The sequence below is a fragment of the Megascapheus bottae genome, chromosome 8 (assembly GCF_031878675.1).
Source record: "Megascapheus bottae isolate mThoBot1 chromosome 8, mThoBot2.hap1, whole genome shotgun sequence".
In the NCBI taxonomy this organism is placed as follows: domain Eukaryota; kingdom Metazoa; phylum Chordata; class Mammalia; order Rodentia; family Geomyidae; genus Megascapheus; species Megascapheus bottae.
This window is the reverse complement of record NC_143516.1, coordinates 42,370,696-42,383,597: the sequence shown is the minus strand read 5'-3', so window position 1 is coordinate 42,383,597 and position 12,902 is coordinate 42,370,696. Positions and strand designations below refer to the sequence as shown.

Below are 12,902 nucleotides of genomic sequence, written 5' to 3'. Positions count from 1 at the left end.
AGATAATGGAGAAAGAGAAGCCTTAGAGCATGAATCAGCTTGCAGCTACCACCTATGGCTTTGAAAGGGCACCGTTGTTTCTTACTGTACCACCAGCTCATTAATACCAGTCGGCAGTCATTACAGGTGGTACAAGAGAGAAGATAATTTACATATTAAGTAGTTAATCGCAGATTCCAGCACATTACAATTCTCAAAGGCATGCCTTTCTAAAACACTTCAAGGGCACAGTTCAGGTTCATGTGGATACATTAAAGTTTTCTTCTTACACGTAAAAAGCACGCTTGTTAAAAGTTATGATTTCAGAACAATTGCACAGGCTGTTTCACAGGATGAACCTGTAACCCATCGTCTGAAATAGAGGTGGGAACTTTTCCAACATGAGAGATTATTCCCACTGACATTCTGATGAAGTTAATGGCCACAATTTACATGAAGGATCACATTGGAGAGTTCTAAGTAGGGATAGGTATGAATAATATTAACTTGTGTAATGCACAACCATAAAAGTTAATTAATTTTATTGTCATCATCAATAAAGTTATATTAAGAGAGCTTTCTTATTTTGAAAATTTTTATAGCCACCGAGATGGCTGAGTAACTTTTCAAGCTCCATATCTTTCTGCAACTGGTGTTATGAGCAGCTGGGAGCTGCCAGCAGGATGGGAAGAGGGCAGGCTGGGGGATGAGCTTATTGATCAAGCAGAAGAGGGATTCTGTTGCATAGTTACAGTACAGTTAGTTTGATGTAGTCTGAAAATAAATGATTTCAAAAAAAAGCAAGTTCCAATAATAAACATCTTGGCACATGACAGTGCAGAAAGGTTTAGAGTAGCTTAGGGGGCTCTTGGTGAGAGGGCTCGGTTCAGCAGGTCCTCCCTGCATTCAAAGGCAGATTTATCTTGCCATCTGCAAGACACTCAGTGGACTTTTCTCATGCACTGTACATCTGTGAAAAATAAGCCTTGACAATGACATTCAGAAGTCCCAATTAGAATCACACAGGAGGGCTGTCAAGTATATTTTCCCCTTTTTCCCATTACTAGAAAACCTATTGCTTTAAAATAATACATTATTCAAAACTGTGAAAATAGGAAAAAATTACTTCTGATTCTAAAACACAACCACTATTAGACTTTTTTGCTGCTGAGTCTCACCTACTTTTTTTTCCCCTGCCTATCTTAGAATTAATCTGACAGGGTTGTTGATTCCTCCAGGAATATGAAGGAAATGCCATATGCTATAGAGTTTCATTTTTCAGTAGAAATCATAAAGTATGTAACAAGAGATGACTTTTAATAAACAAAATTAAGAAACTTGTAGGTGTTTGGTGGAGTTATTACACATGCAACCTTCATGTCTTTATCATTATGCTCTAGGGATGAATGAGCAATTAATGTGAGGTGAATATTAACTGTAAGTAATTCATGAAGGAAGTTCTTCAAATATCTTCAACTATTATGTACAGGCTTACCTGAGTGTGCTTTTTCCACACACTTAGATTACTGGTAAGATGCACATCTATATGAACTGAAACATAATAAGTCAGTAGCCCAACATACAGGATATGTTTCTGTACTCACTTGCAAAAAGAAAAATGCCTGTGTTTTTCTCATTCTCCAGGTTTTCTGACATTGGTCTATTCCTATCCATTGTTTATTTCTGACTCCAAATTCATTTCTTCATTAATTTAAATCACCAAATATTGAAAACTCAGCAAGCACTATCAAAACTATCAACCAAAATAAGCATATACATCTTCTACTTGCCTTTTACTGCAATTTAGAAGGGGGAAAAAGCAAGATCATAGTTGGTTATGGGTCTGTCATACTAGCTCAGAAGGAAGGAAGGAAGGAAGGAAAGAAGGAAGGAAGGAAGGAAAGAAAGAAATTTTAAAGACTGATGAATTTCTTATTTGATTTTAGGAATTTGTATAAATATACTCTAATATACTAGTGTGCCTTATTTAGGCCTGGTTCTGTGATAGAAACTACTTAATCTAATTAGAGAGAACTAGTTGGTTCTTTCTAGAGCTCAAAGGTAATGACATTTTTATTTGGGTCCACTTGAATCAAACATCAATGATAATAACTGGAGTAAGTCCACTTGAAATATTACATGAGCAACAGAGAGATTTTTCTAGAGCAGTTGAATCTGTGTGTACCAAGAACTCTACCTAGTTAACTATAAAATTAATGTTGGCATTATAATAAAAGTATGACTGTAATATCTGGCAATTTCTTATTTAGGAGCCATGGCTTACCTGACCACCTGCTTAAGATGTGAAAAATACTAGATGACAATGAATAATATAAGTTCAGTAGATGAAGTAGGGAGATTGCACGCTTGAAACTTCTCATAACCCCACCTCATCCATACGTAAAGGAGCATATACATAGATATTCTTCTCCAATAAATTCACACCTGGCCAGAATAATTATTGGAGAATTGGTTTTATCTGTAAGGAATTGGCAAACCTATTAAAATATGTTGGAAGACCTTCTTAATCAATGAGGAATACAACAGAATAGAGCAGCCTAAGGAATTTTCCTGAAGTCGCACCAGTGGTCATTCTAATCTCAAAGGATTCTTTTCATCTGACACATCAGTTTTCCTTTTGTTTCATAAAAGCTAAATTCTACGCCTTTCTCTCCATTTTGTGATTTTATTATTTCTTTTTTTATGCTCAAATAAACTTTAATTACACTAATCATTTTTTGTTAAACCTAGTCATTCTTTTTCCCCTAGGAGTTTCTAATTTCATCACCATCATAGAAGGCAAAATAAGGTTGAGCCAGAGTCTGACAAAACCCAAATAATTAATATTTCACATATATATATTCATTTGTTCTACTAGGTTTTCCTCAACACCCAATACTGTCTTGGGTTAAGTATATCCTGTTGCCAAGGAAAAATGGGGTTTGGGTCTACATAAACTAAAAACTGGATTATGCAAAACTCCAGTCTGCTTTTCTCAGGAAGTTTCAATTATGGCAGATATGAAGAAGGAACTTCATAAGAATAAAGCTTCTGGTGCTAATCCTTTAGATATCTCCTTACAGTCTCTTTCCCTTTGGTAAAAGCTGTTAACTGGCACAATGACAAAGTAGCGAGGTGTCAGAGGCACATGGACTAAGGTAGCTGGACATTGTTAGGATAGCTGCAGCAGTATAGGGCTGAGGGTTTGTGGCACTGAGGTACTAGGGAAGGAAAAATACCTTCTCACTGACCCACTGAGTGAATGAAATACCCAAGGAGCCAGAGCCTAGATTTTGTAGGTGCTGTAGAAAAAGGGCCAAGTCACTGACTGTACCACTCCTGCAGCCAGAGGTAGAAACAATTCACTCTGGAGAGGTCTGGTGAGCCCCCAACACACAAGTTAACATGTGGGTAAGGGAAAGAGAGGTATCAAGGTTAATATACTGGATCAGAACTGAAAGGCAAGATTCCAAGACTAACAGTCTGAGGAGCTAAAGGAGCCAAGACAAGGAAAATATACCCACTATAATTTAGAAAACTGGCAGTTGGAAGTGGAGCTGTGGCTCAAGGGGTAGGGTCGTAGCCTTGAGCTGAAGAGCTCAGGGACAGTCCCAAGCCCATAGTTCAAGCCCCAGGACCGACAGAAGAAAAATAAACCAGAAAATTGGCAGTAATTTGAGAGGAAACAGTACAGAACAGAGGACCTGACACTGAATTGTGGGAGGTTGGGGTTGGGAGGTACTGATTGCTTGGAGCTAAGTAAAACAGCTTCAGACATATTCAACAGCAAGCTGACCAAAAAGGGACTTCAATAATGGGCACGCTAGAGACCCTCTGGCACCTCAAGCCCTAAGTGAGTTAGCAGCTCTCCATCCCAAAGGGCAAAAGCGGGCACCACTGGACCCCGAAAATCTGTCTGTAGAGTGTATATCACAGAGAGCTGGTTCACATCCAGCAGGCTCAGTTTCTTGGCCTCATACTCCAGCAGCAGCCCCACCTTCTCTGATTGCCCAATTCCCTCAATTGGGGCTTTCTCATTGGCCAACATGGTGTGCCACTTGCGCTGGGCATAGGAGAACACTCAGGAACGGTCATCAACACCGATGCAGCTATCGCAGGACATGTCCACATCCGCCACTCCTATCCGGAATTGCTGGGAGCGTTTCACTGTCACCTCCCAGTAGTGTCTGCCATCAGTGACCGCTGTGTCTGCCAGCACCACTGCCCACTCTCAGAAGCGCTCCGCATTCAGGGCCACCTGAGTGGGCTCCAATCCCACTAAGCCATACTTGACACCTGTGTCCCCTTTGAAGAGTGCCAGGCTGCTGTGGGCCGTTTTTGCTTCCAATTTAAAACTGACGCCTCTCCAGGCTTCCCCGGCAGCAACCCCCCATCATGTGGCTCCCCAGCAGCACAAGCGCACAAAGGACAGCGCCATTTTACGCCATGGATATACGGGGCACGCCCCCCTGATTTTATTATTTCTTTATCAGTAGCACAAATCTTTATTTAGTCTCTATCAGCCAAATGCTGTTATAAGTACTGAAACAATTATTTCATAATAATTATAAGTAATTACCTTAAAATGGCCATTATTCAATATGAAGACTTTAGTATTTTTATGTATGAGATATTCTATCATAATGAATTATACATTGATTAGTACAATAGATAATCATGTCATCACCTGGACAGGCAAGTCCATTTTCTCTTATTTATTAGTAATCCCTTTTACTCTTTCTCTTATTCTTTGCTTAATATACTCCATCAGTACAAAGTGCACTTAAAATAATCATTCTGTATAAGTTTTAAGAACAGACATGGAATCTGAATGTTATGTTGATTTGGATTTCTTTTATGACCAGAGATGTTAAACATTTCTTCATGCATCTATTGGTCTTTCTTACTTCTTCTGGGAAGTCTGTCTTTAATTCTTAGCCCATTTATTAATTGAGTTGCTATTTTTTGAGGGAATACATTTTTAGCCCTAAGTATACTTTAGAGGCCCATGTCAGATGCATAGATGGTAAAAAAAAAAATAAACAGATACAATTCCTCACATTCTGTAGTCTTTCCAGCCATGATACTCACTGGATACTATGTTGAAAATAAACTATACAACTTGTGAGTGGGGACAAGATGGAAAAGCTAGGAGAGAGCAAGGGAAGGGGTGAAATTATCAAAAAACAATGCATTTTTATCTGGCTTATATAACTTTAACCCTTCTGTACATCACCATTATAATAACAATTAAAACTGCATAAAGAAAAAAAACAAAAGAATGATCATGATTTAGTAGCTAACACAGGAGGAAAATTAATTCAATGATCTGAGTCTTCCAATTTAACCTTTACTTTGTCAAATAAGTGACTGAAGAAATCTTCTAAATCCACTGACTCTATATGCCTTGTAATTTAAGCCTATTTTCATGCAAACAAACCAAGTGCCTGCCTTCTTTGTCCCAAAGGACATAGTGGTAAGCTGATGGTCCAGTAAAAACTGCAATTGTAAACATTTAGAGAAGATTCTCACATATTGGCGCTATCCCTCAATTTCCATAAAATAGCTTCTGCATAAATTAGGAGATCATATTATTTGAAGTCAAATAAGGCAGGCCCAGAGAGACAAAGGATATATGTTTTCTCTCCAATGTGGAAGCTAGGACTAATTTATAAATGTATAACTAAACACTTCAGGGTGGTATGACAGTATGCACAAATGTATTAACAAATACACAGTATTTTCAAAAGAGAATTCAAATGGTGTAATCCCTTAGAAAGGGTTACTCACACTCCAACAAGATGAATATCAGGAAACACAGAAGGTAGCATCCAAAGGCATGGGGTAGACAAATGAAAAGGGAAAGGAAAAGAGAATGCAGTGTTAAATGAGGATCCTACAAAATTAAGAAAGTGGAGGGGACAGGTAGAACTGGGAAGGAGGAAAATACTGGTACATGTGATAGCATGGCTCAAGATGCATTGCATTCATAAACTGCTTTATTGAGTGGTAACTTCTTTGTTCAACTACTTAAAGATAATAAAATAATATGATTTTTAAGTTTATAATTTAAAAATTAAAGTAAAAATGCCTCCCATGTAATGCTGTAAAGTATCTTATTTATTGCATATAAATCATGGCTGAATAAATGGTAATTAAATTGAACTCACATAAAAAGAGAATAAAAGCATACAGACGCAGAGAATGCAGCAAACAGTCCAACAGCAGTCAAGTGAAAAACAAAGGGTTGTAGGAGAGTGAGAAGTGAATGATATCGTGGAAAGTTGTGAAAGTCATCAGTGCTACATTCAGCACAAGGTCAAGTTACTAACATCAGTCCACTGGGTCTGAAAATTAAAAGACCACTGGTAGTTTTAGCAAGAATGGTTCCAATAACAGGATGGTGTCAGAAAGCATTTAATAGGGCTAAGGAATCAAAGAGAAGTGTGCACATTAATAAGGGTAAGTTTCTTTAAAAAAAAGTATATTCTTATGAGAAGAATAAATGTAGGGTAAATGAATGTAAGAAAACTTTCAAGAAGGTTAATTTTAAGAAAAAAAAAACCTGGGCTGTTTGCCAGGATAGTTAAGCTGTACTTCAAGGATGAACAATTCCAAGACTCTGAAGTGTATTTCTCCTGCACACTGTATGTCCAGTACAGGTCAGCAGAGGTTTTCTCTGTCCGTTACAGTCCTCAAGGACACAGGAGTGACAGGTAAGCTATCACCTTGGGTCATATGGTTCCATCCATCAGCGAATGTATACTCCTTAATGTATAACCACTCCTTACTGATTATTAGTAAAAAGCAAGTCATATGACTTCATATAATTTAAAAGAGAACAAGGAAATGAAGTCATGTATGGTGAATGGATAGCAAACATCACTTCTTCTTGTGAGTAGATTTGTTGATGACTAGTAGGGATTTGCCAAGACAAAGGAAAGGGGAGAAGGTACAGAGAGGTAAAAGACAGACCAGAGATTGAGATTAACTGAAAGAATGTGATCTTTGACAAGAGAGAAGAATGTAGAGTAAAAATGGTGCTAAAGTTTCCATGGGAAGTGTATACAAGACAAGGACAGCTATATGCACCTTGCAAATGATTCTCTCTGGGGATTTTGTATATGAAGTAGGAGCAAAATCAATGACTATATATGAGAGAGTGAGAATCAAATGTGGAGTAACACTACAAACAAATCTGATGCAAGTTTACAATAATTACTCTAACAAATGAGAGGACTGAGTGAAAAATTCCTGGTTAACAGTGCTTCCAGAAGGACTATTTAAAATGACACCCACTAGTGGTTGCCTAATATTCTCCAGCAGTGAGAGTAAAGGAAGAGTGGCTGAGATGATGGGATCCATGAATATTTTAGGAATTTTCAGAGAAGGTACCACACAAACTTAAAGGATAAGGGGCTATTAAAATTGCTGGCAGGAAAGAGGCTGAGGGAATAAATCAGAAAAGTAGCTCATTGACATGGAGGAATCTAGTAATGACCACATTCTTTTCCCAAATAAAAATTATTATTTTGGGGGGTTTTAAAGTTTTCATCAAAAAGGTCCTTTACATTCTTAGTTAAGATAATTCTTAGGTACTTTATTTTCTTTGAGGCTATTGCAAAAGGAGTTGCTTTCCTGATTGTTGCCTTGTTCCTCTCATTTCTGGCATATTGGAAGGCAGTTGATTTTTGAGGGTTAATTTTATGCCCTGCTACCTTTCCAAAGTTTTGAATCAGCTCAAGGAGCTTGGGAGTAGAGTCTATAGGATTCTTTAAATACAGAATCATGTCATCTGCAAAGAGGGATAGTTTTATTTCCTCTTTCCCTACTTGGATCCCCTTTATGCTTGCCTTATTGCACTGGCTAGGAATTCTAATACTATGTTAAAGAGGAGTGGAGAGAGTGGGCATCCTTGTCTTCTTCTTGTTTTTAGAGGGAATGGCTTTAGCTTTTGCCATTAAGTATAATACTAGCTGTGGGTTTGTCATACACAGCCTTTATTATACTGAGGAATATTCCATGGATTCCTAGTTTCTCCAGAGCTTTTAACATAAAGGGGGTGTTGGATCTTGTCAAATGCCTTTTCTGCATTTACTGAGACAGTCATGTGATTTTTGTCTTTGCTCCTGTTGATGTGTTGAATTATATTAACTGATTTGCGTATGTTGAACCAGCTTTGCCTCCCTGTGATGAATCCAGTTTGATCATAGTGTATAATTTTTTGGATGAGCTTTTGTAGACGGTTGGCCAGTATTTTGTTGAGAAGTTTTGCATTGATGTTCATCAAAGAAATGGGTCTATAGTTCTCTTTGATAAATCTCTGGTTTGGGGATGGGAGTTATACTGGCTTCATAGAATGAGTTTGGTAAAGAGCCTTCATTTTCAATTTCGTTGAAGAGCTTGAGGAGTATTGGTGTGAGCTCTGCTTTGAAGACCTTATAGAATTCAGCTGTGAATCCATCCGGCCCTGGGCTTTTCTTAGGTGGAAGGTATCTTATTGCCATTTTTATTTCACTGCTTGAAATAGGCCTGCTTAGTTGGGTTAGTTCTTCTTGGTTCATTGTGGGTATGTTAATATTGGCTAGAAATTCACCCATTTCTTCTAGATTCTCAAATTTGTTGGCGTAAACATTTGACAAGTATTCCGTCATGATGTTCTGGATCTTGGTAATTTCTGTCGTGATTTTACCATTTTCGTCTGTGATTTTGTTTATTTCGATATGCTCCCTTCTTTCTTTGATAAGATTTGCTAAGGGTCTGTCAATTTTGTTAATTCTTTCAAAGAACCAACTCTTTGTTTTGTTGGTTCTATCTATAGTTTTTTTTATTCCAATTCATTTAATTCTGCTTTGATTTTAATAATTTGCTTCCTTCTAGTGGGATTAGGGTTGGTTTGTTGCTCTTTTTCTTAAGGAGCTTAAGGTGGCACATTAAATTGTTGGTTTGCAATTTTTCCAATTTGTTATTGTAGGCACTCAGAGCTATAAATTTTCCTCTGAGTACTGCCTTTGCCATGTCCCAAAGGAGCTGGTATTTTGTGTGCTCCATTTTGTTAAATTTCATAACCCGTTGGATTTCTGTTCTGATCTCTTCAATGACCCATTGGTGATTCAACAATGTGTTGTTCAATCTCCATGAGTTACAGGGTTTTTGTTCATGGAGATGTGTGTTCAGTTCCAATTTAATGCCCTTGTGGTCTGAGAGAGTGCAGGGAATAATTTCAGTGTTTCTGAATCTGCCCACCTTTGTTTTATGACCTAAAATGTGGTCTATTTTGGAAAATGTTCCATGTGCTACTGAAAAAAAAACATATATTGTGTTGCTGCTGGGTGGAATAATCTGCAGATGTCTGTTAGATCTAGTTGGTCTATACATTTGTTGAAATCTAAGGTTTCTCTTTTGAGTTTTTGTCTGGTTGATCTGTCCATAGGTGAGAGTGGTGTGTTAAAGTCACCAACAATCACTGTGTTTCGATCTAAGTATGGTTTCAGTGAAAGTAAAGTTTGTCTGATGAAGTTCTGAGCTCCTGGATTAGGTGTATAGATATTTAGGACGGTTATGTCCTCCTGGAGGAAAGATCCCTTTAGCAGTATGTAGTAACCTTCTTTGTCTTTTTTCACTAATTTTAGTTTGATGTCTATTTTATCATATGAGGATGGCAACTCCAGCCTGTTTATGGGGGAAATTAAAGCAGAACTGAGGAAATGGAAAAATCTCCCATGCTCCAGGATTGGAAGAATCAACATCATGAAAATGACAATCTTGCCAAGGGCTATCTACAAATTCAATGCAATACCCATCAATATCCCAATGTCATTCTTTTTTTTGAATAAACAACTTACATTTAATTTCTTATGAAGAAATTTTATACAGAAAAATGATTATATAATTTAAAGTAAGAGACAATTCTCATTTCCTTGGAGAAATAGAAGAGGCCATCCAAAATTTCATATGGAATAATAAAAGACCACGTATGATAAAAACACTTCTTAGCAGAAAGAACAGTGCAGAAGGAATTGCAATTCCAAACTTTAGACTCTATTACAGAGATATAGTGACCAAAACAGCTTGGTACAGGCACAAGAACAGGCCTGAAGACCATTGGAATAGAACTGAGGACCCAGATATTAAAGCACAGACCTATGGCCACCTAATCTTTGACAAGGGAGGCAAAAAAGTAGAATGGAAGAAAGACAGCCTCTTCAACAAGTGGAGCTGGCAGAACGGGGTAAGCACATGCAGAAAACTAAAGTTGGATCCTTCTTTGTCACCCTGCACTAGAATTAACTCCAAATGGATCAAAGACCTGGAGGTAAAAGCTGACACACTGAAAACTTTACAAGAAGGAATAGGAGATACATTAGGCCTCCTTGGCACAGGTAGAAACTTTCTTAATAAGGACCAAGAATCACAACAAATCAGAGAAAGGCTGGATAAGTGGGACCGCATTAAACTGCGGAGCTTTTGTATGGCAAAGGACATAGCTAGTAAACTAATTAGGAAGCCTATAGAATAGGAGAAGATCTTCACCAACCAAACAATGGACAAAGGCCTCATATCTAAAATATATCAACAACTCAAAAAATTGAATCACTCCAAAACTAATCTCCAAAGTAACAACCATCCATTAAAAGGTGGGCCAAAAACTTAAAACTAGTCTTCTCTGAAGAAGAAATAAGAATGGCCTATAGACACATGAAGAAATGCTCAACATCTCTGGCCATAAAATAAATGCAAATCAAAACAACGCTAAGATTCCACCTCACTCCAGTTAGAATGGCCAGGATCAAGAAATCTAATAACAACAGATAATGAAGGGGATGTGACCAGGAGAGATCACTACTACACTGTTGGTGGGAGTGCAAACTCGTTCAACCACTATGGAAAGAAGTATGGCAGTTCTTCAAAAGACTAAACACAGAGCTCCCCTATGACCCAGCAATTCCACTACTAGGCATTTATCCAATTGTCCAGAAACAAGGACATACTAAATCCACTAACATAATGATGTTCATTGCAGCACTATTTACCATAACAAAGATATGGAACCAACCCAGATGTCCCTCAGTTGATGAGTGGATCAACAAGATGTGGTATTTGTACACAATGGAGTTCTATGCTGCTGTCAGAAAGAATGACATAGCCCCATTTGTTAGGAAATGGAAAGACTTAGAAAAAATCATATTAAGTGAAGTAAGCCAGACTCAAAGGAACATAGGCCCAATAGTCTCCCTCATTTGTCACAATCAGTAGAAACCTTGGGCTCTCCTAGCAGAGATTTATAATAGAACAAAATTTTGAGACATTAGGCCAAATTGTATGACACTAAATATAAAGACCTCCAGGATAAGGAAACAAAAGCCATATAATGAATGACTGTTGTTCTTAATGTACTATGTTATCTCTCATATCTTTTGCTGTCCCTTTATTGTTACAGTATCTCACTTTGTTATCTAATATATCGGATATATTTGTATTTGGTTATTTGAAATTGGATAGGGAAAGGGGGAAAACAAGATGAGGGGTGGGGGTGAGGGGGAGGGAAATGGGGACCAAGACATGAGAAAGGTATCAATGTATGTGAAGTAATGCACCTTCTATCTGGCAAATATAATGTAACCCTTTTATTAATTACAATAAAAATATATGAAAAATATGATTTTTTGGACTTTCTGATAAGGCAAATCCCTTAAAAATATAACCACAGCTGTTTATAGGAGTCCAAGTAAATCAAGTAAGATTTACATGCTTCTTTGGTAAACCTTCGAGAAGAGACTTCTATCAGAACTACACTGTCACTGGGAGTTACTACCATAGAGGTGGCTAATAAATCTTCCTTTTTTGACGAACACATGAATATGTCATGAAAGCCTGATTTATTTCGTCAGGGGGACAAGGGGGGAGATGTGTTCTGGTAAACTTGGTCTGCAACTCTAAAACATAAATCATTTTAAGGTTGATCACTGGAACTAAAGACATGAGCATAGTAGAAAACCTGAGAAATAATTTAAGAAAAATCTTTATGAGAACCCTAGACCAAATATGAATTCAGATTATTGTTATAGAATTTGCTTTATTGAAATAAATTATGCATTAGGGGATTACTACATGTGGGAATATATAAACTTTCCTATTTTAAAATTCAAGATACAGCAAGCTATTGTGAAACTATGAAATCTAGCATCCTCGCATTCATCTGCTTTATATTTACATATCCAAGAAGGTGGAGATTATTTCTATTGAGAAAGTTGAAAGCTGAAAGAAGTTGGAGATTATTTCTATTGAGAAAGTTGAAAGCTGAAAGAGTTTTGTTAACTTTTCCGACATCATTTTCCCCTCTCTACCACATTATTTCATTTGCTTCCTAAATTCCAAACGCAACTTGAATTGGACACACTTTTTATTATCTTCTATCCCTTAAATTAGAAGAGAAAGTACTATATCTGCTGGTTAAGAGAAATCATTGGATAAAAGGCTAGCTTGGTCTGATCCTGAAAACTTCAACCAAAAATATAACCTATGCTTTAGTTATTGCCAATAAGATTGGATGACATCCAGAAGACAGTAGCTTTAATCTATTGTTTTTAAGAAAAGAGTCTATAACCTACTGGCTTGAAAATCTTTGAAGAGTAAGTCTTGCAGAGATATAGCAGACTTGCCAAAATTGCATTACCGCTTCAAACCATCACAAATTACCATGCACTTTAAGTTTTATTACCAAGTAAGACAGCACACAAATTCATTTCCATGTCTGTTGCCAATTTAAATGAATGGCTGGCTCCTGCCAGCTCAGGAAGACACCAGAGGAAATGCTGCACAGATCATTGGTGCATGGAATAAATGATAGCAGCCTCGTGGTCATTTAATCTCAGAGCAGAATATATATTTTAAGTAGACTTTAAAAATGTAATGTGAGTTAT

The 12,902-nt window shown here is 37.3% G+C and overlaps 1 pseudogene; it reads right to left on the bottom strand.

Annotated features, from left to right (window-relative positions):
• Positions 1-3,802: 3,802 nt before the first annotated feature.
• LOC150059873 (SPRY domain-containing protein 4 pseudogene) lies at positions 3,803-4,429 on the bottom strand (annotated as a pseudogene).
• Positions 4,430-12,902: the final 8,473 nt, after the last annotated feature.